General features: G+C 40.2%; 1 long non-coding RNA gene across 1 annotated transcript in view; it reads left to right on the top strand.

The window, feature by feature from the left end:
• The window catches only part of LOC135108512 (uncharacterized), a 93,784-nt gene that overhangs the window by 45,947 nt on the left and 32,837 nt on the right, over positions 1 to 15,000 (top strand). The window lies entirely within an intron of this gene.

The following is a 15,000-nucleotide window of genomic DNA, read 5'->3' as shown; positions in this document are numbered from 1 at the left end:
TATTTACTCTACCCATTCTTATCCTACCCTATGCAATATACCTCCTTTTTCTCTCTCTCTCTCTCTCTCGTCTCTCTCTCTCTCTCTCTCTCTCTCTCTCTCTCTCTCTCTCTCTCTCTCTCTCTCTCTCTCTCTCTTTCTTGATTCTATTTATTACGTCATATATTTCATTCATAAACTCGTTTTCCTCCTCTCTCACTATTTATGGGTTGATGATATCAGATAAATTTGTCCTTTTCTTCTTCATTTTCATTTATTTTCGATTCCTTGCTCCTATTTCCTGTGGCTGTCGTTTGTTACTGCGTTATCGTTATCATTATCGTCCCCTTCATTTTCTTCAGCTTGTCTTTCACTCACATATTCCTTCTCTAATGTCATCTAATGCTCTGTAATGTTATCTTTTTTATCATCTTAATTGACTTTTTCCAGCATTATTATTATTATTATTATTATTATTATTATTATTATTATTATTATTATGATTATTATTTTTATTTTATTTTTACCTTTATTTTTCTCAAAGTACTCGTCTTTCACCCTGTTATTGCTTCACCTATCTTTTCATTGCAAAATATTAATTAATTTTCTTTTCGTCGTTGCTGTCATCATCATCATCATCATCATCATCATCATCATCATCATAATCATAATCATCATCACCACCATTATTTTCAACGGTACTCGTCTTCCAGTCGCGTATTCCTTCACTTATCTTATCACTGCAGTGTCTTAATTAACTTTCATCCCTCTCTTTCTCCTCTCTCTCCCTCTCCTTCTTATCCCTCACTTTATTTCCTCACCATTCACGTAGCCTGGATCTTCTCTCTTTTTCCTCTCGGCAGCCTCTTCATAATGTGGCAGTTTCTCTCTCTCTCTCTCTCTCTCTCTCTCTCTCTCTCTCTCTCTCTCTCTCTCTCTCATCCCGGCCCTTTGGTTTATCCGTGATTTAACGAGGCGGGGAGCGACAGAAACGCCGAATCTTAACCGGATCTCCTCCTGCACCAGATGACTTTTCGCTCTCCACCACCACCACCACCACCACCACCACTAGCACCACCAGTACCACCACAGCTGCTTCTTCTACCACGTGACCACCATCATCGCCTTAACCACCATTACCACCACCAACACCATCACCACCGTCTCATCCACCACCATTACTACTAACCTAATCACTATCACTCCTTATAACAGATCCACCGTCTCATCCACCACCATTACTACTAACCTAACCACTATCACTCCTTATAACAGATCCACCAACACCATCACCACCACACTACCACCTTCCACTATACTGTAAACCCTCCTGTCAAAAGCTCTGGTCGCCGCCACCACCACCACCACCGCCACTAAATATCGGAGCACGGTCAGACCCATTATCGTTATTATCGTGGTGTCCGTGATGAAATATTTGAGCTTTGAGTCTTGTGTTCACTCGTTCTGCGGGATGGAGGCAGAGGTGATGGAGGGGAAAGGAATGATAGAAGGAAAAAATGAGGAGAAGGAAGAGGAGGTAGAGGTAAAGGAGAATCTGAAGAAATGATGGAAGTGAAGAAATTGAAGAGGAGATAAAGGAAAAAAAAGACAAAGAATAGAAAAGAAAAGAAAAGGAGGGGAAAAAAAACTGACGTAAGGAGAGGGAAAGAAAATAAGGAAGACAGGAAAATAAGGAAAAGGTAAAGAAAAGAATAAAGGAGGGATGGGAAATATATAAAAAAAGACTGACGAACAGGAGGTTGAGGATGAGGAGGAGGAAGAGGAGTAGTGAAGAGGAGGGGGGACAAGAGGAGATGGAGGAAGAGGACGGGAGACAACAAAAAGGACAAAGAGAAGGAGATGGAAGAGGTACATAAAGAAAGACAAGAGGAGGAAATTGAAAAGGAAGAGGAACAGAAAAAATGACAAGGGGAGGCGAGAAGAGACAGAAAGAGAGGCAAATAAAGGAAAAGAAAAAGGGAAAGAGAGGGAAGAGGAGGAGAAGGAAGAGAAACACAAAGAATGAGAAGAAGAGCAGGAGGAGGAGCAGGGTCACAGGAGGAAGAAATGGAAGACGAGGAAGGACAAAAAAGAAATACAACAAAAGGAGAAAGAGAAGGAAGAAGGACAGAAAGAAACACAGGGGAAGGAAATCTAAGATGAGGAAAGACATAAAGAAAATAAAAACAAGAAGAGAAGGAAAGAGGAAGAAAGCCAGGAGGGACCACGAATAAAGGCAGGAGGAGGATGGTGGAGAGAAGAAAGAGGGACACACAGAAAAAGACAAGAAGAGGAAATGGAAGACGAGGAGGGACAAAAAAAAAAAAAAGAAAGACAACAGGAGGAGGAGGAGGAGGAGGGAGGAGGAGGAGGAGGAGGGGAGGAGGAGGGATGAAGTACGAGTAGCTGATCCACCAATACCATGAAGGTGCAGCTGTAAATATGCCACTCACCCTTTACTTACCTCCCTGACAACCCTTCCTTTCTTCCTCCTCCGCATCTGTCCCTCCCTTCCCCTCCCCCTCCTCCCCCTCTCCCTCCTCGTCCCCGTCCCCCCAGCCCACCTGTCATGTTGGAGACGCGACGGGCTTCCGGTTTTGATGGAAGGGAATGTCACTTGTTTTGATCCCAATTGGTCCTTGTGTCCATCACGGCCTCCTCCTGCCGGTACTGTTAGGCCGAGGGTGTCCCTGCACTGAGTGAGGGTGGTGGTGGTGGTGGTAGTGGTAGTGGTGGTGGTGGTTGTGGTGGTGGTGGTTGTGATGGTTTTATAATATCCGTTAAATTGAATAACTTGTTGAATTTATTATAAGAGTTAATAAAATGTGTAGCAGTGAAAGAGTCCGTTCTAGTGTGTGTACAGAGTACGTGGTTTATACCAGTGTAGTACTCGGTTGTTTACTTGTAATAAACTTAGGAATATATCGCACTTTTTGTCAGTGTTTTATCTGAAATATTTCTGACATACACACAGAGTACGTGTCTTGTAAAGTATTAACGAAGATGTATATTTTTCATGATACCCAAACCTCATCGAGTCCTACCTTTGTTTGAGGATAGTTTTAGTAACTCGTTACCAGTACTTCCCCTGATGAGAAAAAAAAAAAAAAAAAATCGCGTCAAAAATGACTTGCGTAGAGGGAAGTGGAACATAACATTGTTTTTGCACTTTAAAAAAAATAGACCTGTAAGCGATGCGCTTTGCTGTGCTGCCTCAAGAAAGCATGCTTTTGTTTGTTTTTTCTTTTATGATTTATTCCTTAGATTACTGTGATTTTCAGAATTTTCTTAGCTTTGCCTTATGTTAATCATCATTCAGAGTTTTCATTACAGTGGACATTGAATGTAAGCGGACTTGCAATGATAATTATAAAAATTACTTCTATGTATGGTTAAAAGTGAGCATAACCTAAATATACTTAAAAGAACATAAGAAAACAAGGGAAGCTGCAAGAAGCCATCAAGCCTACACGTCGCAATCCCCGTGTAAAACATGCCCACCTATTTCCATCCATCACCCTTATTTTTTTTACCGCGTTAGGATTTGTTTCACCTGTTGTGCGCCGATACAAGTTTCCCTGCTGACTTCCTTAATCCAGAGTGCAAAGAGCGGCACGTGCAGCGGGGCGGCGAGAGAGGAGCTCCACGTTCTTCTGTGGCGAGGTGACACAGAGCTGCACTAATGGGCGGCGCGGTGGTCATGCTGCACTACACTTTTATTTGCAAGAAACGGGACCTGGTCACACTTACCAACAATCTATAGGATCTCTCCTCCAGCCGCTACCAACACTAACACCAACACCACCACCACCTACCATTATCAGTACCTACCACCATCACCACGTTCCTCCTCCACCATTGTGAAGACCTGGGAGAAAAGAGAAAGAGATGGAGGAGGAAGGAAAACGGGAAGACGAATAACAGAATAGAGAAAACACTTACGAACGACAGTGGATAAGGAAGGATAGATTAACTCATGACTTCAGCAGAAATAAGTAAAATCACTATTTTTTTTCTCTCTTCTTTATTGTCATCTTCGTCACCGTAGTAGTCGTCCCTTTTGCTGCTACAGTTGTTGTTATGGCGACCAGACCCACGAAAATTCCTCAAGGTGAGCCAAGGCAACTCGTTCACCTGGCGCTTAATCAACAGTCATAGGTTAATGGTGGACACGTAACTGAAAAAGTAACTTGAATCCTGAATTTCCTCCTTGCTTTTCCGTGCCCTGTGTGTGTGTGTGTGTGTGTGTGTGTGTGTGTGTGTGGCGCGCTTATTGGTTCTCGCTGAATTGCGTACCCAATGTGGCCTTTCGCGACAAGCTACGACAATGGCGGTGTTTGTACGTAGGTCAGGGGGTCACGCCGGGACAGAGACCTCCTGCTCCTCTTGATCCCTGTGCCCTCCTGCCTGCCTGCCTGCTTGGCTGTCTATCTGTCTGACCTCCTCTTCTTCCTTATTTTACGTTCTTTTTTTTCTGCTCTTGTGGCTTGTCTCCTTGCTTTTCGTCTCTTTGCTCCTTGTATTTCGTTTTTCGTTTTCGTCTTCCTCCTCTTTCTTTATTTTCTTTTTCTTTGTCTTTTTCATTTGCTTAGTCTTTTTCTTTCTCTTCCTTCTCCTCCGCCTCACTCCCAGCCAATTACAGGCCGATCAGTAGTGTGCAAGCTGACGGAAACAATAATAAGAGATAAGATTGTTAGTTACTTAGAAGAAAATAAAATCATGAAAAATTCACAACGCGGTTTCAGAAGTAAATGTTCCTGCTTGACAAACTTACTAGACTTCTCTTATGAAGCATTTAACACGTATGACGTGACAAAAGCAGTTGATATTAGTTACCTTGATTTCCAGGAAGGTTTCGACACTGTTCCCCATAAGAGACTCATCAGTAAAATAAAAGCCCACGGCATAGCCGGAAACACCCTGAAATGGCTGGAGAACTGGCTCTCTGGCAGAAAATAACGTGTCGTAATAAACGGAAAAGAGTCAGATTGGCATAATGTAAATAGCGGCGTTCCTCAAGGCGCTGTATTAGGGACAGTACTTTTTATAATATACAATAATGATATTGATGAAAGAATCAGTTGCAAAATAAGTAAATTCGTAGACGACACCAAAATAACAAGTAACGTCAACGTTACAATGGCAGGAACTACAGTGTGACTTCAACTAACAAGCTGGGCAGAAAAATGGTAGATAAGATTTAATATAGAAAAGTGTAAAGTCCTGTATATAGGTGACAACAATGTTCAAGCGAGATATGTCATAAATAGTGTGCCAGTGTCAAGCGCTGAAAAAGAAAGAAAATCTTGGAGTTGTAATAAAAAATCTAAAGCCGAGCCAGCATTGCACAAAAACAGTAAAGACAGCAAATAAATCAGTAGGATTTATTGGAAGAACCTTTGAATTTAAATAGGAAAAAAATTATACTTGCCTCATATAACTCACTGGTGCGCCCTCGAGATGTGGAATACTGTGTGCACGGACAGATGGCAAATGCAGTTTAGCATCAACAAATGCAAAGTGTTTAGCGTAGGTCGAGGAAACCCACACAGTAGGTACACAATAAACAACGAAACTGGTAGGTACAGGGTACGAGAAAGATTTAGGAGTTATAGTTTGCTCTGAACTCCGTCTAGGTAAGCAATGCATAGAGGCCAGAAACAGGGCAAATAGGGTATTAGGATAAATTTTAAGGAATATTAAAAGTAGAAGGCCCGAAGTAATATTAAAGTTATATTTAGCGCTGGTCAGACCTCATCTAGACTACATTGTGCAGTTCTAGTCCCCACATTACAGGAAAGATATAGGTCTATTTGAATCAGTACAGAGGAAAATGACTAAAAGGATACAGGGGATGAGGAGTATTCCTTACGGGACGAGATTGAAGCTGTTAAATTTACATTTTTTAGAGAAAGGTAGGTTAAGAGGGGACCTGATAGAAGTCTTTAAGTGGTATAGGGATTATAACAAGGGGGGTGTAAACAAAATTCTTAGCATCAGCAAATAGGATAGAACAAGAAGTAACGGGTTCAAGCTTGAAAAATTTAGGTTTAGGAAGGAGATAGGAAGAAATTGGTTCCCAAACAGAGTGGTAGATGAGTGGAACGGACTCGATAGTCATGTTGTTAGTGCTAAGACTTTAGGGAGCTTTAAGAGAAGATTAGACGGGTTTATGGATGGGGATGATAGGTGGAAATAGGTAGGTATATTTCATACAGGGACTGCCACGTGTAAGCCTGGTCGTTTCTTGCAACTTCCCTCAATTCTTATGTTCTTATATTCTTATGTGCAGTTCTGGCCACCATATTATAAAAAAAAAAAAAAAAAAAATCTATAAACTAGAAAAGATAGAGCGAAGAATCACTAAAATGGTTCCAAGATTGTGTAAAAAGCCGTATGAAGAATGACTGGAAGAAGTAAACCCATTTAGTTTAACGAAGCGCAAGATAAGAGGAAACCTAATTGAAAGTTTGAAATTTTTTAAAAGGAATAGCAACCTTGACGCTGATAAATATTCGATCATTGATCATTCAAACATGACAAGAAACAATGGATTCAAGATTACGCCCATACGTTTTAAATCCCTCGAGGAGAAGCATTATTTCTTTAAAGCACAGCGAATATCTCCAATAAACTTCAGAAATCGTAAACAGAAATTCTATTGAATCATTCAAAAATAGAATAGACAAATTCTTAAAAGCTAATTCCTAACAATCTTTGTCTTTGTCCGAATAATAACACACAAAACTATAACACCTGCATTTACCAAAATAACTCTTATTTTACAGACACCGATTTTATTATTAATGTGTTCATTTTCAGTTAGGCGTATAGAGTTCACTGTAGGGTGAAAAGCAGAACTTCCTTTCATTCTTATGAAAATTCCATGTTAGTTTTTCCATACTGCATGGTACTTTTCCCAACTATTTCCATGCCAGCGCAAGCTGGAGGGAGTGGTGGGTAGTGAGGAGCCTTCTGCTATGCTATCCTGTCTCCCTGCCATGTAGTTAGTTAGAAGTAGTTACCTTACTGCCTTGGAAAGATCTTATGGTCTGTTGCTGTTTGATTTTCTTTTCTATTCCTTTGTATTCCTCCTCCCCCTCTTCTCCTCTTCCTCCTCCTCCTCCTCCTCCTCCGTCGTCGTCGTCGTCGTCGTCGTCACTCACACACACAGATTCCCACCCATTCACACCACACATCCCCGTGATCATCCCCCTTTCAGGTCCTCCCGTTATAGTGACAGTAAGTAAGGTTGACCGCAAAATGTTCAGTAGAATGTGCTGTTGGTGACATCGTGATTGGTTGATGTAGTGTGATTCTGGTCCTCTGTGTGTGTGTGTGTGTGTGTGTGTGTGTTGTGTATGTGGTCCAGGTAGCGCTGTAAATAGTGCTATTAAAGCGCATTGTGGGACGTAATTGAAGCGTGTTGTACGGTATGGCTCTCTCTCTCTCTCTCTCTCTCTCTCTCTCTCTCTCTCTCTCTCTCTCTCTCTCTCTCTCTCTCTCTCTCTCTCTCTCTCTCTCTCTCTCTCTTTCCCTCTCTCTCTCTTTCCCTCTCTCTCTCTCTCCCTCTCTCTCTCCCTCTCTTTCCAGGAATGAAATGGTGTGTGTGTGTGTGTGTGTGTGTGTGTGTGTGTGTGTGTGTGTGTGTGTGTGTGTGCTTCCGTTCGTGTGTGTAAGGGAGACAGAGTGGAAGGAAAATAGGGTATGAGAGAGAGAGAGAGAGAGAATCTAAAGGAGTTTGGTAGTGAGTGAATGAATGCCTGATGTAGTGAATATTTAAATGTATACATATGAAAGAGAACGACTATTGTGTGTGTGTGCGTGTGTTTGCAGGAATATACATGAGCCAAGGAGTGTGTGAGTGCGTGTATGTTTGAATGTAAGAAAACACGAGGACTGATGTTGCTTGTATTGTGTACTTCATGCCAACTTAACGGAGCTGGTGAGAAAAGACGAAGCCATTACGATGCAGAACCCCCCCCCCCCTTCTCTCTCTCTCTCTCTCTCTCTCTCTCTCTCTCTCTCTCTCTCTCTCTCTCTCTCTCTCTCTCTCTCTCTCTCTCTCTCTCTCTCTCTCTCTCTCTCTCTCTCTTGATGGGAGGGGTTGAGTATTTTGCATTTCTACACGGTCTCGTGGCATCAGGAGCAATAGGAGGAATAGTTGTAGTAGTAGTGGTAATGATTGTTTTCGTTGGTGTTTTTGGTAGCGTTGTTGTCATTGTCGTTGTCTTTGTTATCATAGTTATTGTCGTCGCCATCGTTGTCTTCTATTGCTATCACTACTACTACTACTACTACTACTACTACTACTACTACTACCACCACCGCATATTTATACATAATCATGACACCATTGTACTCGTTCTGATCATGACGGCGATGTAGGCAAGCGTAGAAGCCTGACAGGATTTGACAACACTGAACGACGGCAGCGGTGTGAAAAACATCCTGTAATTAATTCATGACAAATGAATTTTTAGGCTTATCACTAGATTAGTGTAAAGCTTCACGCGCGCTAATCTTTTCTAATGGATGTCTATAACGTTCCCCGAAATATTAGTATAGATATTTTCTTTTCACGGAATCACGCGGGAGATATTGAACTGAAAAATAGCCGGAACTGTGGAGTAACCGACCTGCAATATTGAAAAATGCATGGGACACGAGGGACTGAGAAGAAAGGAATTGAGGGAAGGATAAAGCCAAACATTTTATAACTGTATCTATGTTTTTACTCTTAATCCCACTTGTAGGATTTATAATCAAAGAAAGCTGCGTTTTTGCTTCCTGCAGGCAGGTATTTGTTATTCTTGTTTTTATATTGTGGTCACGAGTAGAGTCAAAACGCACGCACCTCCATTGTGTTTAGTGATCTCTCTCTTTAACTGTAGAAGGATTTTTTTTTTCCATGATCATCTACAACCATTTAGACTCTCATTCATTCTTGCGCAATAATAAATAATGCTATAGCCCAGAAAAGACGAGATTAACTCCTTACTCTCTCTTTTCTGTGTCCATGAAAACATTTTAGAATTTTCTGAGTGTTACCTGAGAACGACCACAGTTCCTCATTTTTTTTATGTAATTCATTTGGCCCTTTCGTTTAGGGACTGGCACCTTAGTGGCACCATAGTGGACATTTTTTAATTTTTAATTTCTATTATATATATATATATATATATATATATATATATATATATATATATATATATATATATATATATATATATATATATATATATATATATATATATATATATATATATATATATTTTTTTTGTAGCAATACTCCTCTTACATATAAAAAGGGGGTAAGTCCCTATAGAGCTATGAGGAACCTACCAGTTGTCAGGTTTCATAAGGAAATTCACAGCAGACTTAGGATTGAGGGAAGGCACATTCAGAGGAAGTGCAGGTTACCCAACTTCTGACCACGAGTATATGAAAGATGAAGCGAGAAAGTTAGTGGTGCAATGCTGTTCCATCCTGCTCCAGCTGTCCCTGAGGCGGGAGGAAGGCAAACTGCAAAGGCGGAAGGAGCACCGATTATTGAGCAAAGCGTTACCATTGGCTTGCAAATATACTGGAATTTTTTTCTCATATTTTGCCATGTTTTGACTGGTGGGTGTCCTCAGAATTAATGATAAGGAAAGGAGAAATGAATAACATGAATGTGTAAATGGCTTAAAACTATGTTCTTCATCTAAGAATGAACTTTAGTATATTCATGTAATGAATTCATGTCTGCTTTCCTTATTATTTAGTTTCTAATTATGAAACAGATAATTTTCAGTATCTGCTCCATATATACATCTGAAACACACACACACACACACACACACAGTCACGCGATATGTCTTCCTCATATCACACTGTCATTTGTGAGGGTCATGTCGCGGCCAGTTCCTTTCACCCCTTCCCTTCCCTCCCTTCTCTGTGCTTCCTCTTACGCCCTCCCACTGGCAGCCGTCACCGTCACGCCTCACCGCCCACTTTCTCCTCGTAGCTGACGGCTTGCACAATACCCAAGACTCGGTTATTAAACACTCCAACACGGCGAGTGGAATGACAAGCACGGCAACACCAGAAACAAACGTGAAGGAAAACAGGCCTTCGTGATTCTGAGAGGCGTGACAGGTGAAGGAAATAAAACTTGGGAGTTAGTTTTTTCCCTGGTCAGATTGAGGGGAGGTCATGGTGCGTGTTGGTCCAATGAGAGACGCTTTCCCAGCCACTTAACCCTGATTAAGGCCCACCACCCGCCTCCCGCCGCCAAGGTCAGGCCGTCACGTATTGGCAGCAAAAAGTGGCGGCGGCTGCTGAGTCTGGCTGGTGGTGGTGGTGGTGGTGGTGATGGTGCTTCCCCAGGGTGCTCACAGCCGGCTGATGTCTTCCCCGGCTAAGGGTGTTCGTTCAGGGTCAGATGGAATCATAGGAAGGAATTGCTGTTGTTGTTGTTAATAGTGATGATATTATTATTATTATTATTATTATTATTATTATTATTTACCTATTTATTAATAATAACGATAATGATAATAATGATAATGATAATGATAATAATAATAATAATAATAATAATAATAATAATAATAATAATAATTATTATTATTATTATTATTATTATCAATATTACGACATTATATTTAGCGCCGGTCAGACCTCATCTAGTCTCCATATTACAGAAAGAATATATAGTTCTATTGGAATCAGAGCAAAGAAAAATGACTAAAAGGATACAGGAGATGAGAGGTATTCCTTACGAAACGAGATTAAATATTTTAAATTGACATTCATTAGAGAGGCGTCGGTGAAGAGGAGTACTGATGGAGTTCTGTAAATGGTATATAGGATATAAAAAGGGTGACGTAAGCAGAATTCTCAGGATCAGTAATCAGGATAGAACAATAAATAATGGGTTCGAGCTTTAAAAGCTTAGATTTAAAAGAGAAATTGGAAGGAATTGGTTCTCAAATAGAGTGGTAGATGAATGGAATGAACTCAGTGATCAGGCTGTTAGTGCTGAGTCATTAAAGACTTTGAAAAAGATTAGACAGATTTATGGATGGGGATGACACATGGAAATAGGTAGGTATGTTTCATACAGGGACTGCCGCGTGTAGGCCTGATGGCTTTTTGCTGCACCTTCCCTTATTTTCTTATGTTCTACTACTACTACTACTACTACTACTACTACTACTACTACTACTACTACTACTACTACTACTACTACTACTTATTCTCTATGGCGGGCTAGGGACAGTAATATGGCATTATTATTATTATTATTATTATTATTATTATTATTATTATTATTATTATTATTATTATTATTATTACTATTATAATTATCATTATCATTATCATTATTATTATTACTATTATTATTATTATTATTATTATTAGTAGTAGTAGTAGTAGTAGTAGTGGTAGTAACAGCAGTAGTAGTAGTAACAGAAGTAGTAGCACCAGTAGCAGTAGCAGCAGCAGCATAGTTTCTTATAATAATGGTGTTTTCATGTCACTCATCCTGTGTTTAGCTTGGCTGCTTTGGAAGGTAACAAGTGCTCATGTTTTCCGTTTATTTTCTTAATCTGATAATATGTTGTTTTCTCGTATTTACTCGTTTTTTTTCTAACTCCTGTACATTACTTGTCTTCGGTTTGCTGTACATACTTATTCCTGTATACCCGGCTGTACCTGATCTCTTTCTCGCCTTTTATATGTTTCCTCCACCTGTTTTTATTTATTTAATCACATTATAATCCATCACGTTCTTAGTTCCTTTTTACGTCCGATATTTCTTTCTGCTGCCTAATCCCTCTCCATAAATTCCTTCCTGCACTCGTTTCCATCAGCTTCAATCAACTACTACTCCATCTATCTCGCCTTATCTCTCCCGCTCGCCATTTCTCCTTTTCGCTTTCCTTTTGCACCTCGCCCCTCTCGCCCTCTCGCAGCCTGGTAAACACACGCCCTTGTCTGCCAAAGAAACAGGAACCAATATATGCCTTGGTAGTGGTAGCGAGGCACTCCCCCCCCCCCCCCCACACACACACACACACACTCTTTCTCTCTCTCTCTCTCTCTCTCTTGATAGCCACGCCCGGTTTCAAAGCACAACAGACCCATCAGTGTCGGAGCAAATGGGCATGGAAATAAGAGTGTGCTTGTGCGTAATTCATGTTCTTATATACCACCACTGAATCTCCTCTGGATTGGGAAATAACGTTAACAATAATGCTAATAATGATAGTATTAATGATGGTAATACCAATGATGATTATAATTCGTTACTGTTTACCACGCTGTTGATAGCAATAAATAAAGATAATAGTAAAAATTGTGATAGACATTAAAGTCATGCCAGTACGTATTGATGACATGTAATTAGTACAGCAGGAGCAGCAAAAGACCACCACCAGCACCACCATCAACAGTAACAACAATAAGAGCTAGAACAACAAGAACATCATCATCATCATCATCAGCAGCAGCAGCGGCGTAGTTTTGACTGACAATTTTTTAAAATGATCTTTCAACGTTTTTCCTTTGGTCGAGGCAAGTGGCGGGGTCTGCAGTTGCCAGAATCAGTGATTACTCCAGCGTCTATCGCACTCGTCCTCTATGACCTAATATTTTGCCTTCAAATGCGTGTCTTTTCTCGGTATATTATATTTTCTACCTTCCTAGCATGGAATGGGCAAGTTGCAATTTTCACGCCTCACTGTTAATGTGCTGTTTGCATGCACTTAGCTTTTAGTGAATTCAGAGAAGTCTAGGAGTATAATGTAGGTCTTTGTACAATACTGTGTTAACACATTGTCTACTTAGCAACTCCGCGTCGCTGCAATGCACACACGGTGCGTGAAGGTCAGTTGGTTCCGGATCAAACCAACCTTTCATGCACTGCAGAACTTAACACTCATTGCCGAATTTCCAAGAGGGACCGCCCACGCCGTGCGCAATCCCATTAAATTGTTTCTCAGTTCCAATAAGAATTGGCTCGCTGGATCACTGGAAACCCAAAGCTGTCTGGTGTTTTGTCCTCTTTTATTTCGTCGCGCGTTATCCTTTCTTTTGTACGAATGGAAAATGGAAAATGCATTTTCATCTTTTCAGATTTTAATACCTGCAATGAAACAGACCAATGTCATGGTGGCAGTTAAAAAAAAAGATCTGACGCTTGGAAATGCATTTGTTTTCATTGTTAACTGCGCGTAGATATCACGGATCAAATGGCGAGCAGTTTCCAGACCAGACGCTGGTCGGTTATTACTGGCCATTATGTCCTCTCTCCGCCCACTTGGTCCTGCCCGAAGCCTGGCAAATAGCTCTCCGTCTCCTTGGTTCAGGTAGTCCATTGCGGGGTGACCACCCTATAATTACCGAGGACCTCACGACCACAGGCCACTTCTTTGTCACTGAAGTACTGCCTCGTTGTCTGAGCGAAGGCTTCCCGAGGTACTGGATGCCACTTATTTCGTTTAGACTTCTCTGTCCCACCAGATCGTATTTTGCCATTCAAGGGAGCAACTTGTTTTGTCGTAGACAGATATGAGTTTCATTGTGATAATAGTTTAATAAGTTACTTTTACCGCGTCAGTCTTCACTTAATGGTCTAACTTAACATGTACATTACACTTACCTGACTTAAAGCGTTCCCTACATTTGATTCTCACGGCGATAGGAATAAATTTATTATACATTAATGAAACAAAAACCGGCATCCCACACTCACCGCACCTCGGCTTGACCGCTTTGTTCCTTGACTTTCTTCTGCTGAATGGCATCGATGCGTATCTGGTGACTATGTGAAAGGTGGTATATGGAAATGTAAATATATATATATATATATATATATATATATATATATATATATATATATATATATATATATATATATATATATATATATATATATATATATATATATATATATATATATATATATATGTTACAGTCAATACCTGAATCCAGACAATTTGTAAAGTGACTTATTTTTTCAGGCAATTTGTGAACTGCCTGGTTAGGTTAGGTTAGGTTAGGTTAGGTTAGGTTAGGTTAGGTTAGGTTAGGTTAGGTTAGGTTAGGTTAGGTTAGGCAGTTCACAAATTGCCTGAAAAAATAAGTCACTTTACAAATTGTCTGGATTCAGGTATTGACTGTAACATATATATATATATATATATATATATATATATATATATATATATATATATATATATATATATATATATATATATATATATATATATATATATATATATATATATATATATATATATATATATATATATATATATATATATATATATATATGGACAGATATAGAAATTCTACTTAATTATAAGATATTATAATGTATGGCATCAAATTATCCATACGTAGGCAAAGTTCCATGAAATTCTCTTCATAATGGGTGAACCAGCAAACACGGCCAGGTATATACAGACCTACCCCAGCTGTCTTTTGTCCGTTCTCCCTTCACCATTTTCCTACTTCAGGTGCGCGTCACCCTTCAAGTCTCCCCCCCCTCCTTTTTTTTTTTTTTATTGTCCATTATTATTAACACTGCTCTAGGATTCATTCGCTCGATGGAGGAACGTCAGCAGTCTATTCAAAAGGTCGGCGCCAACAATGGCGCTGGTTGTTGTGTCCCGGAAGCCAGGTCTTGATGACCTTCGGAATTGGGTCACCGCCATCCGCTTCACCGGCAGCGGCACAAAGGCTGGAGGTCAAACGCGTGATCCTCGCCTAAGCAGACCCTCCCCCCACATCTGTCACCTCGCTATGTTGACCATCTGTGTGTCTGTAAATAAGGGGCAAGCAAACCAGACTGCGGCAGATGTTCAAGTATCATTACAAGTCACGCTATGATGGCCTTACTGTTTGGTGTAGAAATCAAGATCTCTGTAGCTCTGCCTCACGTGACGACTTGTTCTCTGGAAACTCATAATGCTTGATTGTTTTGTTGCATTTCACTCTAAATAGTGAAATTAGATAATAATGTATTTT

This window comes from Scylla paramamosain, chromosome 17 (assembly GCF_035594125.1).
Source record: "Scylla paramamosain isolate STU-SP2022 chromosome 17, ASM3559412v1, whole genome shotgun sequence".
NCBI lineage: Eukaryota > Metazoa > Arthropoda > Malacostraca > Decapoda > Portunidae > Scylla > Scylla paramamosain.
This window is presented reverse-complemented; position numbering and strand designations above follow the sequence as displayed.